Here is a 15,279-nt window from a genome sequence, read left to right as displayed (position 1 = left end):
TCTGGGATCATGATCCGGGTTGAAGGAAGTCGCTTAACCAACTGAGCCACCCTGGTTCCCCTAAATAAAACCTTTTTATTAAAATGAGTATGCCAGGGCACCTGGGTGGCTAGTGGGCTAAGGCTCTACCTTCGGCTCGGGTCATCATCTCGGGATCCTGGGATCGAGTCCCACATCCCTCTGCTGCTCCCCCTACTTGTGCTCTCTTTCCTTCTCTCACTCTCTGTCAAATGAATAAATTCTTTAAAAAAAAAAAATGAGTATGCCATTTAAATCCGTGGTTTTCAAACTATGAGTCACAACCCATAAAGAGTTCATTAAATCAGTTTCATTAAGTCTATAACCAGTATTTTTTAATGGAAAAGAGATATCTTCAGGGTGCCCTCTCTTGCTCTGCAGAAGTCCATTGGCAATCTCTAAAATCCAACCCTCTCCCCCTGCTCTGTACTATTCCCCACAGCTGAACATGGCTGGAGAAAAATCACACAACCAACACCCAGTAGTCTTAATGTAATTCATTTCCATGACTTCACCTGGGTCCTCACACTGCCTGGCCATCACGCCTCATTCCCTTGTCCAGGCACCTGCCACCTCCTGGAGGACCATCTTCTCTCCTTGACCTCTAGCACCTCCTTTCCCTCCAGGCTCTAAGCTGCTAACCTCATTTCCCACCTCTCAGAAAAAAACAGAAACATTCAGAAAAGAACTGCCATAGTTTCCCCTCTCCACTTCTAGGCACCCACCAGCATCTGCCCCATACACTCTGCCTTCCTCCCCTTACTATGGAGGGACTATTCTTGCGCAAAGAGGACAGCCCCACCATTTGTCCCCTGGATCCCATTCAAGGATTTGGTGCCAACAACCCTCCCGTCTCTCTCTCCTACATCATCATGATTTTCCTTCTCTCCTGGATTATTCCCATTGGCATGTTATTCTATCTTTAGGGGGAAAAAAAATCTACACAGTTATACCTCAATAAAGCTGAAAAAATAATTTTTAAAAACCTCTCTCTTTTTGCCCTCTACCTACCACTCTATTTCTCTGCTCCTTGTCTAAGAATAATGTATAATAAAAGTCCTTGTAAGAATCGCCAGTGCTCCTTTACCAAATCCTCTCCTCTCGTTTTTATGTTCCCTCCAATCGATGCTGACCCCCGTCCCTCCTCCAAAACCACCCTCGTCAAAGCCACTAGTGACATCCATGCAGCTAAATCCAACTGTCGATGTTCAGGATGCCTCTTACATATCACGGCATGTGCTGCTCCCTTCCTCCTCCCTGGAACACATTGCTCACTTGGTTTCTGGGCCATGACTCTCTTCCAGTTTTCCTGCTGCCTCAGGGTCATTCCTTCTCACTCTCCCTCCAGTGCTCCTCTGATCTTGCCCACCTTCTCCGACTAGAGTCCCCAGAGACTCTTCCCTACATGCCCTTCTGCCCCGGGGATCCCATTTAGTCACAGCCTTCACAGGATTCTTAGAGATGCCGTCATCCCACCCCCTCCTGCGTGAGGGCTCCAGGGACGCCACCCACTTGTGGCTCATTGAATAGACGTCACTGATATGGACAATCTGTTTATTAGGAACTGTTACAGCCAGCTAATCATTTCATTCATAAACGACCAACTCACTCTCCTCCTGGAATCCTTTTGACTAATTAAATTCAGGTGTGATCCCATGACCTCCAGGTGAGCAGCAGGGTATCCAGTTTGCCACCCTGGAGGCATCCATCCCTCTGGCTTGAGAGCCCTGATGTTGCATGATACGCCCTTCCCTCACAAATCCCCTGTCACCCAACTCTGTGCAGGTGTGCGCCTCAAATCTGTAGCTGCAGCAGCTCCTGCTGGCATCCGGGCAGCTGGTCCCCTTCATGAGCCTCTTTGGTGCACTGACAGAGCTGGGCAAAAAAAAAGAGAGAGAGAGAGGGGGGAGCATATTGAATGTCAGGAGATGAAACAGCTGGTCTACGACAAACAAGGAAGAAAAAGATGACATGGTCACTAGACACCGTTTCTTGAGAATATAGTTCGAGGACTGCGGGTCCACACTGGGTGTTGCACAGTGTTACTCCTGCACCTGAGATATGGATTCAGGAAATTCTGCCCATCATGACGTATGCTTTGTAAATATCCCTCCAAGCCTGGAATGGAGAGACGGCTCAGGAGCTCTGAGTCTGAACACCATCACTAGAGCCTGCTCTGGTTTCAAATTCACTTTGCTGGCTCTCTTGAATTTTTTATTTTTTCCAGGTGTGGAGATTGGTTAAGTGGCCACAACATACTCTTACTTAACAATATCAGCGCTGACGGTCTGAGGACTCCACTAAATTGGCACTGGGGCCAACATGTGGCTTTTTGACCTTGTAATTGCAAATACGGAGCTGTTTGTTTTCTCAGAAGTGTCTAGAACATGTGGGACAGGTATAAAATTTCCACATAAGCCAACCTCTTTGTTTTGGTCTGATCTAAACAAACTACTTCCTGCACCTGGGCCAAAAATACTCCTTCTAGTCCCATCTTTTTTGAGCGGGCCCAAGCTTGGAGACTTCCAAGATGGAATTCTGCCATGCCTTGTATGTGGTAAAATCTTAAACCAACACTTCTCAGCGCCAGAAAAATAGCAACATAGCCCCGGAAGAAATCAAAGCCGCATTTCTATTAAACCAAATTATTAACATGATAGAAAAGAGACCATTTTGTTAATGATCAAATATACAGGCATCAGCCAATTAAAGCTTTGAAGCAAATAGCCATAGATAGACTCCCTCACTGAAGCTAATCATTACTGCAAATGACATTTGAAATCTTGTGGGGGTTTTTTTCCTCCTAACTATAAGAATGAAAAGTTAAAACAAGTTACCAGCACAGCATGTGAGCTAAGCTCAAAGTGCATTTGCTCCAAATTGCAGTCTTTGACTCAAACGGGACAATACCCTTTTCTGCCCAAATTAGCTAAACAGAATTTGCAGTGAAACTCTCTAATGCCTGCTAGCAAGAACTGAGTCCTGGTAATGCTACTGGGAAGGGAGTCACGTGCTGGAATAAAGCACGCTCCAAACCAACCAACCTCAGTGCTTGTAATTCCTTCATTCCCCTGGCCCAGTGAGTTAACAAGAACCAACCAAGATAGCAAGGCGTCTGTGAGCCAGTTAGCTCTGCTCAGGTTTTCAATCCAAGAGTGCGCCCTTCACTTGGTCATCCATCTTAAAAGGCAAACACCTTCTCTCCATAGGGCAACCAGAGAGAGGGAAATCTCTCTGCCTTTGCTAAAACGGCTCAAAGGTTTTCACCACTGATTGGGAGCGCGGTGTCATCAAATAGTGAAAGAAGAGAATACTACCCTAGATTCTAGATTGGTTAAATAAAATATGGAGTGAGCATCCCATTCAAGGAGACCCCATTTTTCGGATTTTAATGCAAGAGGTATGCATTCTGTGCCTAGCAATTATTTGTGTTTAAGGTCACAATAATAAGCCTTTGCATTTGTAGAGGATTTTATAATCTAAAATCACTTTCATACATGTTAAGGCTTTTTAATCCTATTAGATGGCAAAAAAGACATAAAAGACTTTAAAAAGAGGAAGAAACTGGAGCTCAAAGAGATAAAGTCGTTTGCCCAGTCAGGCTATGAGGCAGTCGGAGAAACATCCAGGTCTGATCCCAGGTGCTTACCTCTAAACACAGTGTCCTAGATGAGTGGATTTTGACACCTGCCCCAGGGAGGAGGGGAATCTGAAAGTTCAAACTCTGATCAATCTCATGTGTGCAGATGAAATGAAGAAGAAATGTGGATTTTCTCTCCCTGGCCCCATCCCCACAAAGCACAACTGTGTCCACACAACCATGACCAAAAGCACTAAGTAGTCCATGGCTCTGGTCCTTGTCACCAGCCATTTCCTTTATTACTAACTATACAATTTTTGCTACCCATCCTTCCTCACTCCACTGCCATATATACTGCCTAGAGTAGAAGCCCCTAGAGAGCAGGGACTGGGTCATACTTGCCTTGTGATGGTCTGCTGTACCTCACAGAGTTCATTTCACTTATCAGCTGCTTATTACATATCCATTCCTTTTTTTTTTTTTTTTTTTTTTTAAGATTTTGTCAGAGAGGAAGCACAAGCAGGGAGAGAGAGGGAGGATCAAGGAGCCTGATGTGGGGCTCAATCCCAGGAGGCTGGGGATCATGACCTGAGCTGAAGGCAAGCACTTAACTGAATGACCCAGCCAGGTGGCCCCACACAGCCACTCCTTATCAATCTGGAAAAGTGTGAGTTTCTCCCCGTGTAGGGCAAGGAGCATGGCCTGGACCACCTTGCTTCCTCACTAATCACCATCCACTAGATCCCCAGGCTGCTTATGCTCCTCTGAGAGAACATAAGAGATAGGACACATGACCACATGACAGACAGTGGTCTACATCTAGGCACAAACTCTAACCCTTGAAACTATTATTTTCTGCCGAAAGAATTCATACAAGCAATACCCTTTGCTATTGAAACTAACAGTGCATCAGGAGAACAAGTCTTATACTCCACTTCCTGGTGAAAATGAAAAGAGTTCTCTCATCTCTAAGGCAGTCCCATGGTGTGGACCAGCAGCACAGCACCTGTCCAGAACTCTGAAAGATTATGGGTGACCTGGCAATGAGGAAAAAGCTGCAAACCTGGGGTGGATGGAATAAGGAATATTAGGAGAGGCCATCAAAGTAGGAATGGAAACTATGTGGCACCAGGCAGTTCTTCATTGACCTCTTTGTGGCAGACATCACCCATGAATATAGCACCTATCAACCCCAGGATCTGACCCTCCTAAATACCACACTTCACATGGCCATCACCATTCAGCTGGGATCCGCAAACACAAGATCATCACCTATTTGCCATCCTTGTGCTTAAGACCCTGCTGGAAGTCAGGGTCTCACATGTTAGGCCTCAGTCTTGGTGCTTCCTCATGCTCTTGTGAGTCCAAAATTCCGGCCATTAGATTAACAACCCAGTTCTGATCTCCTGGATTCCTGACCTCGACTCTTGGTTGCCCTTTGCCCCTCTGCCACCATCACCAGGCCCCCACACCCACACCCAGGCCGAGACCTCTGGCCAGGGGTTGTGACGGGGGCCTGGTGACTTGCCCGTACTCCGGATTCCTGTTCTGTCCGACACACTTTTCTCACCCCTTCTGCTGACTCCGATATGCCCACTCCTCACTGAGGTCCAGCCGTGGCCCCTGACCGGGTTAGACTCCCTTCCCTGAGGTCCAGCAGAGGCCCCTGACCGGGTTAGACTCCCTTCCCTGAGGTCCAGCAGAGGCCCCTGACCGGGTTAGACTCCCTTCCCTGACTGCATGACAACAGCCCAAGGTCACTGAAGAACTGAGAGAGGCAGGGCAACAGCGGGAAGGTTCCAGCCTAACCGCAGAGGGGGAGGAGCTAGCCTGCAGTTCACAAAATCTCCCTCCCTCCCCACCGCTATAGAGTTTATCTGAAGGTTGGGCCCCATCGTTATCCCACCAGAAAAAGTGAAAGACTCCAGTCCTGGCTTTTTCTGCTTTATGGTCAAGTTTCTGCCTTCGAGGTAAGGAGCAGATGTTTCCTAAGCTCCCAGGGATTTACCGGCCTTGTTCACACCTTCAGCAGACAGTTCGTTGCCGGTTTAATTTATACGGTTCTGTTTCGCCCGTGAGACGCTAACTCGCGCTCCATCTTGAGTCACAAAATGGCGGCGTCCCGGATAGCCGGCTGGCCTCGCCGCGCCTCGCCCTGCGTCTCTCGCTGCTCCCTGCCCCCACTCCCCAGCCTCCCTTCCATCACAGTCTCCGTATTCTCTGCGCCCAAAAAGCACAGCCGATGCCAGATGAGCGACATGCTGCCAGGAGAGGCTCCCTGGCACTGCTGGTAGAACACCGGTCAGGAAGCCGGCCTGCGGGCTTCAAAGCCCACGTCCGCCTGCAATGCACCAGCCAAATGGGTTCCCTTCGCAGGGCCTCAGTTTGTGCATGTTACCTAAGGTGCAGCTGGGCTTAATGAGAGTCTACTAAACCCGAGTTTATCTGTGAAGGGAGGCGTCCGGCCCCCGCGCGGGTTGGGCCCTCAGACTTCCCACAATGCCCCGCTGCTCCTCCCCCGCCGCTCAGGCTCAACCAGCGGTGGGAGAATCATTCCCAGCTGCTGGCAGCCCAACCCAGCTGCCATGCGGGGAGTTTTGTTACGCCTATTTCACAGTGGGTCGTGTCAAGTCAACATGTATTTCCTAAGTGCCCCTGACAAGCCCAGAAAGAGGGTGGAGCCCTCTGGGGCCTCAGTGACTTCATCTGTGAAATGAAAGGCTTACACTCAACGAGCTTCTCAGGTGCCTCCCAGCTCTTAAGTCCTGAGAGTCAGGATTCCACGGGGAGTGGGACGTCCCACCCTGGGGCTGCCAACCACCAGCCCCACCCCTGATGTGGCCCACGTCCAGCTCCTTTCAAGCCTGTTGCACCTGGGACCACACGTGGGCAGAGTAACCCCAAATCCAGGTAATAACCCGTTCAAGACAAGGGAGTGTGTGTGTGTGTGTGTGTCTCCCAGCTCCTCTCCTTGGCTGAGTCTTGGCCCTGCTCCCTTCCCCCAGCTCTCTGGGCTACTCTCTAATGCGGAAGGGGTAAAGGCAGGTGCTTGTCTTGATGGTGTGATTTAAGCAAAGTCCCACCACCCCCACAAAATATCTCACAGACCTGCCTGAAACCCTTAACATAAGCACTCGGTTTCTTTGCATTCAATCACCTTGCTTCCAGAAGTTTCCTGTTAAATGCAAGCATGCACAGAAGAGTAGCCTTGGACTTGGCCTGGGACTTCTTTTTCCAATGCCACCCTCTTGCCAGCTCCCATTCACCAGCTCCCACTGCTCTCTCAGTCCCCTAACAACACTGAATAAAAACAACAACTTACTTCACAAAGTGAGAGGCATGAAACCCAAATTTATAAGGAAAAACTAAATAGGAATGAAGAGTAAAGAGGCATGGTGTCTGGCTTACACCCTGATTTATTTTATGTCCTCGGCAACTAGCAGAAGCATCAGGATTGGAGAAGGAATTAGTTGAAGAGAAGGGTAAGGGATAATGTAATAGTGATTTTTCAAACCCACTGTGTTATTAGGGTTTTTAAGGAATTAAAGTTCTCACTTTGGAGAGTCACAAAGCCCCATCACTGTTTGACTTGGCTCCATTTGCCTCTTCTTAGATTACTGCACATGTTTATTATTTAAATTTGAATGAATAAAAATTAATTTTGAGTGGATAAAATTTGAGGGATAAGTATAGATACACAGATAGAAACCACAGATATACCGAATTAGGATTCACTCTCTGCCCTCTCCCCTGGAAGCCAGAAGAAACAATGGCTTCACTCTGCATGGAGCAGGATTTAAGCCAGGTGTCTCCTTCTCCTTTGGGAGACTTTCCCGAAGAGAGTTGTTGAATCTGAAAGAGGGAGTTCAGGGAGATTGTGAGGGCATTTCTTCTTTCTATAAATATTTTTTAAAACAGAACCAGTTCCCATTTATTATGGGTGAAATTGTATCATCCTCCCCCAGGGTTCAGATGTTGAGGCCCTATCCCGTGACCGTGTTTGGAGATAGGGCCTGTGAGGAAGTAATTAATGTTAAATGAGCTCATAGAGTGGGGCCCTAATCTTAATAAGGTGTCCTTATAAGAAGAGAAAGGAACATCAGGATATCTCAGTGAGAAAGTGGCCATGTATAAGCCAAGAAGAGAGGTCTCACCGGAAGTCAAATTTTCCAGAACCTTCTTGCCTAGCCTCCAGAAGTATGAGAAAATAGATGTCTATTGTTTAAGCTCCCTATCTGTGGGGCTTATTATGACAGCCGAGTTTACTAATATGCTTTGCCTGAGGTAGGGAGATAAAACAGGTCAGTCAACAAATGAGGATTAACTACTTTTCTAGGCCCTGGGTTTATGGTGCTAAACATGGCAACACCCCCACCAGGGCTGGGGCAACCTCCTCACAGTACCTCTAGCCCGAGGGTTCTAGAATCCACATGCCTTTTTCGAACATGCAGCCTCTAGACCTACCCAGCTGTACCTTCCCCAGAGTGGGTAGGAGCAGAGTTCTTTGTCTGAGCAAGGCAGGCAATGAGTGAATGATTCTACTCGCCCTCCCGAATGTTGCCTCAGCCCTGCCAGGAGTCCAGGTGCAACGCCATGGAGTCCAGATTTGACCTGTCAGGAAATAAGAGGATGATGCTGTGGGAAAATCAGAAACAGCCATCGTTCCTCACAAACCAGAGGAGAGCAGACAGCCCAGGTGGGCCTGCAGAGCTAGACTGGCTTATTGAGCCAAAGAGGACCAGTGAAGAGTTTGAAGCCTTAGGGTAGGGACTACCTCAGGGGACAGTTACCCTCAGGAAGCCAGTGGAGGCAGGAAGAGGAAAATGGGGGATTTTAAAAAGACACTGGGCTAGTGTGCGTGTAAAGAAAAGGAATCCGACTATGCTTGAAAGCTGGGACAACTTGCCTGTCTTTTGAACAAACTCTGGTTAAAATTAAGAGCAGAAATCTGAACTTGATAAAAACTTTTGTCTCAAAGCTTTTGAAGAAGGAGGAGAAGGAAGTCAGGCTATTTTTCTTTTTTTTCCTAATAAATATTTGCATCAAAAAATTCCAAAGGGTGTCATTGTTTAAAAAAAAAAAAAAATGATGTGATGTGAGCATGTTCTAACCAGAACACGGAAGGGCCTGAAGCTGTGACAGATGGGTACACCAGCAGGGGGGTGGGGGCTTGATTTGTGGTGTTTGCCAATTTCTGTGTTGTAAATATTCCCACTAAGGCGATCTCAAGCTACCAGTGATGTAAAAATCAGCTTGCAATATTCCTGCCTTTTTAGCCACAGTGTCGGCTGGCTCTTGTACACTTCTCCAAGGCACATGGAGCAGGTTAGCAAGTGACTCTGCACAAAACCAGCAGGGAGAGCCAGAAGCCCAGTGAGCAGAAAAGAAGAAGACCCCAGAACATGATGTCAAGAACACAGGCAAACTTTCCTCTCTGGGATGCATCACTCACCTGTGTTGATGGAGGTCCACTGTCATGGTCATTCAGCTACCCTGCTCCCCAGAAGGGATAAGTGCAGTTCTGTTTAGGAAGCACTCCCTTATCCTCTGTGCCCTGGAGCTGCATTACCTGGAGCTCAAGGGCAGAGCAACAACTACAGAGAATCCCCAAACCCACCTTATTTTTAACCTTCTACAATGCCAACTAAAACTCTGATTTACAGGAGAAAAGAAAAGAAAGGAGAGGGAGGGAGGGAATCTAGAAACGATCTTCACCATCCATCGCAAAACCAATAAGCCCAGTTTTCCCAGAAACCCCAAGAGAATGCCTTTTATTTCCCCCATAAAGGGAGGAAGAGAAAAGGAATTCCCATTTTTTTATTTGGCCAGACTCGTGCTACCCTCCACCTCCACCCCACTCTGCCCAAGGCAATAGGATGGAGGCAATCCCATCACTCACCTACCCCTGACTGTCTCTAGATGATACTTCATGGACTGACCCCTTCTTGGGACACTCATAAATAATCCAGCTAGAACTTCATTCTGCAGCCCAATGTTAGTCTTCAAACGAACTGCAAACAGATGCTTTTGTTTCCAAAAGAAAACCACAAGCAGAAGCCGGGACTGGGGTCTATTCCTCTCTAGCTTCCCTTCCAGTACCTGGTGCTGGGCTCCAGGCTTGGTCAGTCCTTGTCCAACTTAATTCTTCCTCTTTCCCTGGCAGAAACTCACCAGGGGTTTCTCCCTGAGGACTCATCACCTCCAGAGGGTTTATGAAAACCTACTCTTTGGTCCAAGAGTCGGAGAAGTGGGCAGAATTTGAGCTGGCACCAGCAAGCACTGAATAATAGTTAATGAAGTAGATGAACTAAAGAGTAGGATTATTACATTTATTGTATTGTATGCAAGTTGTCTATTTAAAAGTCCAGGTAGATAATATGTTCCAACAGTGCTTATGCAAGAAGATGCAGCCAGTGTGAATGGTGCATATATTTCCACCAGCCCTCTGGCTCTGCTTCCAGCTGAAAGCTCCTGCATTTCTTTGAACTAAGGAATCACTGCTGAGAAACTGTTTATTGGGAATGTTAAAGGAGAAAGGGTGACCTCTGCTGGTGAAATTAGGTTTTCTTTTTAATCTGCTTATTTTCCCAACTCTACCAAAAAAAAAGGGGGGGGGGAGTGGTGAGCACAGAGTGGGGGAGGTAGGAGTGTGACAAAGTCCTCCCTGAACCAATGATCATTTTTTCCACACTAGTAAATTTTACACACTCTTCAGCAAAAGGTCATTGTTTGGCCCAGAAGCTCTTTAATGATGTGTAGAAATGAAATTCAATGAGGTTTGTATTGTGTTTCATAATTACTCTCCAGAAAAAAATAAATGCCTTCATCCGGAACTCAATAATTTCTTTTATTTTCTTTCCCTCTATTTTTTTTCTTGATATTTCATTCATGAAATGAAGAATTTGCAACTGATCTTGAAAGTAGCGACTAATTAGAATAAATGAAAGTGCAGCCCCCCAAATGTCTCATTAAGGTTTACAGTTGGTAGATGAATGCACATTTGAGGAATTAAAAACTAAGCGCTTTCAAAAGAGTCTCCACAATTGACAACTCAATGTTTAATGAAAAACTTGAAATAAATTACTGCACTTTAAAACTCAGCAATGCTCAAAACAAAATCATTTCCATGGTGCTCTCATTATGTTGCTTGATTTGGGCCCTCTGCATATCTTTCATCACCTTTGACAAGCAAAAAGCATGTGTGGTGCTACTGGCCCCATAATGGTGTTCGATTATGAATCAGACTTTCCCTGATCATGGACATCACTTTGGTCTTTAGCTTTGCCAAGTTTAAAGCAAGATACTTCAAGTTTTCCAGAGAAAAGCTGGGCAAGATCTTTTAAAAGTCTAATTTTTTTAATTGTCTCACGCCACCGCACATGTAGCGATTATGTGTGTGTAATCAGGCTTGTTGAGGGGAGGAAAAAAAAAAAAGGACACACGGGAAAGCAGACCCCCCATCTAGAGTTCTGTCAACTGGATTATGTTTGGGGGAACCACCTATCTTTTGGGAACTGTGGCCATCAAAGACATCAGTATCTGGCATAATGGAACGCATGCTCTATCTTTACGGATAAAATGTAATATTCATAGTCTGTAAAGAGTTTATTCAAATGCATGTTTACGTGCCTTACATAATAAAAAGTTGGATTTTTGTCAGATGCTTTTCTTAAGCCAGTGCACCCTTCCCTCTCCCTTCTCTTGGTCCTAGAAGAGGCAGGACTCTCTCACAATCAGCACCTCTTTAAAAATCTGGCAGAGAGGGGTGCCTGGGTGGCTCAGTGAGTTAAGCCTCTGCCTTCCGCTCAGGTCATGATCTCAGGGTCCTGGGATCGAGCCCCCCATCAAACTCTCTGCTCACTGGGGAACCTGCTTCCCTCTCTCTCTCTGCCTGCTTCTCTGCCTAGTTGTGATCTATCTCTCTCTCTCTCTCTCTGTCAAATAAATAAATAAATAATCTTAAAAAAAAAAATCTGGCAGAGAGGACCAAGAAGAGAGAGGAGTAAACTCAGTATTACATGGTTAGGCTGCTGTCCTGGGCCTCAACAGAAGAAATAAAGGAGAGAAAGAGAAGTAGAAACAGTCCAAATAGGGTTCATTCTCGGCACATGCCATGACCCCCACACCTCCCTTGCTTTTTTATACCATATAATGTTTGTGTTCTTTTCTAAGAATACCAAGGAGATGTGAAAGTCCCTAAAGGTGACATTTTTTTGTTTTGTCTTATGCAAAACAATGTAGACACTGAATTAAGAAATTAGTAAATACTGGGGCACCTGGCCAGCTTGGTTGGAAGAGCGGAAGAGCATATGACCCTTCATCTTGGGGTTATGAGTTCAAGCCCCCTGTTGGGTGTAGGAATTACTAAAAATAAACATTAAAAAAAAGAAATTAGTCAATATTAAATGTTAGCATTTATTTAAATTCCAGTATGCATTCAAGTTCTTTAAAAAATAAACATAAGACTTTAAAACTTCAAGTAGCTAAATTTAATAGTAATGATGAGAAATAGTAATATCAGAAGAAACATCCCCAAATATATACATATGTATTTCAATAGACAACCATCCTACAAGTGCTCAAGTCATTTTTTTCATTGGACTGATATTTATTAAGCACCTGCTGTATGCCACCCACCATGGTGGGCATTAGGGAGACGATGGCTAATAAAGTCAGACACCTTCCTTGTCTTTCTGCAGCTTATAATACCATGCAGGAGCCAGACATCAATCAGCTCTTCACGCCAGTAAATATAAAATTACAACAGCAATGAGTGCTAAAACCTAGAGGTAGATGGTGCTACTAGAGCGTTGTTTTTCTTAAACTAAAGAATTCTGTTTTAAAAATCTATCTGCATGGTAGGCAAACCCAACACTGATTAAATCTGGCCTAGGGCAGAGAAAGCTCAAATCAAAGAACCAAAATCAACATTTGGCGGGCATAACAGGACCTAGCAAACTCGGAGGTACTTGGTCACAAAGGTGCCTGATTCAATTTAAATATATTTATTCAGTGTCTATGCTGTATAAGGCATAAACTTTAATGCACATGAGAATTACTTGGGGATCTTGTTCAAATGCAGACTCTGAATCTATAGGTCCCAGGTGGGGCTTGAAAGCATGCATTCTTAAAAGCTCCCAGGGGATGGCCATACCTCTGGTCCATTGATAGCGCCTCCAGTAAGTAGCCCCAGTTCAGGCCAAGATGTTGAACTAGCATGACTGCGGGCTCCTCACCTCCACTCCTCCAGCCCCATCCACAACATGAGAATAGAAAAGTAAAGAGTAAGTTGTGAGAAGCTCCCTTGTTTACAGGGGCTGTTTGGGATTGGTGTCTGTGGAGTGCTGGCTTTGTCTGGGGCAGGACCCAGTCCAGCAGGGTTGCCAAAAGGTAGAACAGATCAATTGGTGGAATTCTGCTCCTGTCTCCCCCAGCCCTTCCCGCGTCACTTGGTGGCAAATAGTGCAAGTACCCCTCCTGCTAAGACCTAGAGATTGGTGCAGGTGTGCCCAGGAGAAGAGAAAAACATGGGGGAACCAACTGACCCCTGGAAGTTAGTTCCATATCCCTTGTGTTTCAAACTCCTGAATTATTACCTTGTGATGATGACAGCATCTCAAATTTGGCTGCACGTGGAAATCACCTTATATTTTTTTTTAATATTTTATTTATTTATTTGAGAGAGAGAGTGAGGGAGAGAGAGGGCATGAGCTGGGGGAGAGGGAGAGGGAGATGTAGACTCTCTGAGGAGCAGGGAATCCAGTGCGGGACTTGAACCCAGGATCCTGGATCATGACCTGAGCCAAAGGCAGAATGCTTAACTGACTGAGCCACCCAGGCACTCTTTATTTTTTAAATTCTGCTATGTGCTTTTTACAAGAGATGTAACTTCAAACATAAGGATTTGCAAAGGTTGAAGATAAAAGAATGGAGTATCAGGCAAATATTAACTGAAAGAAAGCTGACTTAGCTATATTCATTCCAGAAAATAGTCTTTAAGTAAAGAGCATTGTTAGGAATAGAAGAGTTCCCTCAGACACAGCAATTCCACTCCCAACTGTAAACCCAAGGAAAAAGCACACCCCCGCAGAATGAGTGATGCCAACAGACTGTGAAGTGGCCCGACCATGCCTGCTTCCTGATGCTTCTGTCCCCCGCCAATCACTTCCCTTCCAATATGAGCAGGACCCACACTTGCTTTGAATCAGCAGAAAGTGAGAAAGGTGTGATCTTGTTACACAAGACTATAACATTTGTCATGCTAGTGGGCTTCCCCCTGGCTGGCTTTGATGAAGTGACTGTGCTAGGGAGAAGTTGAGGGTCACGTCTGACTGACAGCCAGCAAGAAACTGAGGCCCTCATTCTGACCCCCTACAAGGGCACAAATCCTACCAGCAACCACAGGAGCCTTGTTGGGTCCATGGTCAAAAGAGAGAGACTGATACAAAGCAAAGGTCAAGCAAAGCTTTATTTTGCACCAAGCATCGAGAATCAAACTGACCAGCCAGGGCTGTGTCTTGCAAAGAGGCAACCTCTCTCTGCATTACACACTAGCTTTTAAGGGCAAAGGCCATGTGGTTGGGCCTGGCCATGCACTGGTGACCAATGAGATTGTAACACACAGAGAAAGCTGCACAGTCATGCTAGGTCACACATAAGTGACCAATTGAATTATGATTTACCCTATAGTAGATCATTGAACTAGCCTACCACCTTGGTCAGAATTGGCGCCCAAAAGGCGGGACCTATACTCCTTGGTAGCTAGGGAGACAGTATGCGCCCCCCACTGACTGGATACCTCCACCTGGCCTGACCCACCCCTGTATTTGGGCTTTGTTACCTTGGATTGGTTTCCGGGACTTGTTTTTAAGTAAGTCCCCTAGGGGGAGAGAGGGACAGGGACAGTTTAAGTTTTACTGGATAAACAACAAAGTCATTCAAAGTCATAGTTTAACCAGATGGAATCACGCTGGCTAAAGAGGCCCTTACAGCCTGAAAGTGCTTGAAGCCCTTCCCCCATCAAGCCCTGAGACTAGCCTACGGGCCTGCATAACTCCTTGACTGTTAGCGTGTAAGGACTTGAAGTAGAAGAGAAGCTCTACCTAGACTCCCAGCGCGCAGAAACGTCCCAGTAACAAATGCATGTTATCCTAAACCATGGAGTGTGGGGTAATACTGCTACACAGCAATAGATAACTAACACAAGAGACACATACAAGGATGTCAGTAGTAAAACCAAACTTCAGAAAAATCTGGAAACAGCCAAATGCCTATCAACAGAATGTGCTAGAATATTACATTCACAGCCAGATGTCACAATAGGAATAAATCTAAAAATTACGAAATTAAGTTTTTAAAAAAATCCCACAAAAGATTACCCCAGCAGGATACCCTTTCATTAAGTTAAAAATGATTAAATTGGGACGCCTGGGTGGCTCAGTTGGTTAAGCAGCTGCCTTTGGCTCAGGTCATGATCCCAGGGTCCTGGGATCGAGTCCCACATCAAGCTCCTTGCTTGGCAGGGAGCCTGCTTCTCCCTCTGCCTCTGCCTGCCTCTTTGTCTGTGCTCGCTCGCTCTCTCTCCCTCTGTCTCTGACAAATAAATAAATAAATAATCTTTTTAAAAAAATGATTAAATTAATGCATTTTGATGTAATGGTTTAAGTAAAAAAAAATTTTAA

General features: G+C 45.7%; 1 long non-coding RNA gene across 1 annotated transcript; it reads right to left on the bottom strand.

Moving 5' to 3' along the window:
* Positions 1 to 1,564: 1,564 nt before the first annotated feature.
* LOC101690878 lies at positions 1,565 to 5,973 on the bottom strand. Its single transcript, XR_200224.3, has 3 exons — positions 5,505 to 5,973; positions 3,668 to 3,727; positions 1,565 to 1,893 (listed from the first exon to the last, which is right to left on the bottom strand). It is a non-coding gene; the product is annotated as an uncharacterized LOC101690878 (long non-coding RNA).
* Positions 5,974 to 15,279: the final 9,306 nt, after the last annotated feature.

The sequence above is a fragment of the Mustela putorius genome, unplaced genomic scaffold, assembly GCF_011764305.1.
Source record: "Mustela putorius furo isolate JIRA1106 unplaced genomic scaffold, ASM1176430v1.1 tig00000275_pilon_pilon_pilon, whole genome shotgun sequence".
NCBI classification, from domain to species: Eukaryota; Metazoa; Chordata; class Mammalia; order Carnivora; family Mustelidae; genus Mustela; species Mustela putorius.
This window is presented reverse-complemented; position numbering and strand designations above follow the sequence as displayed.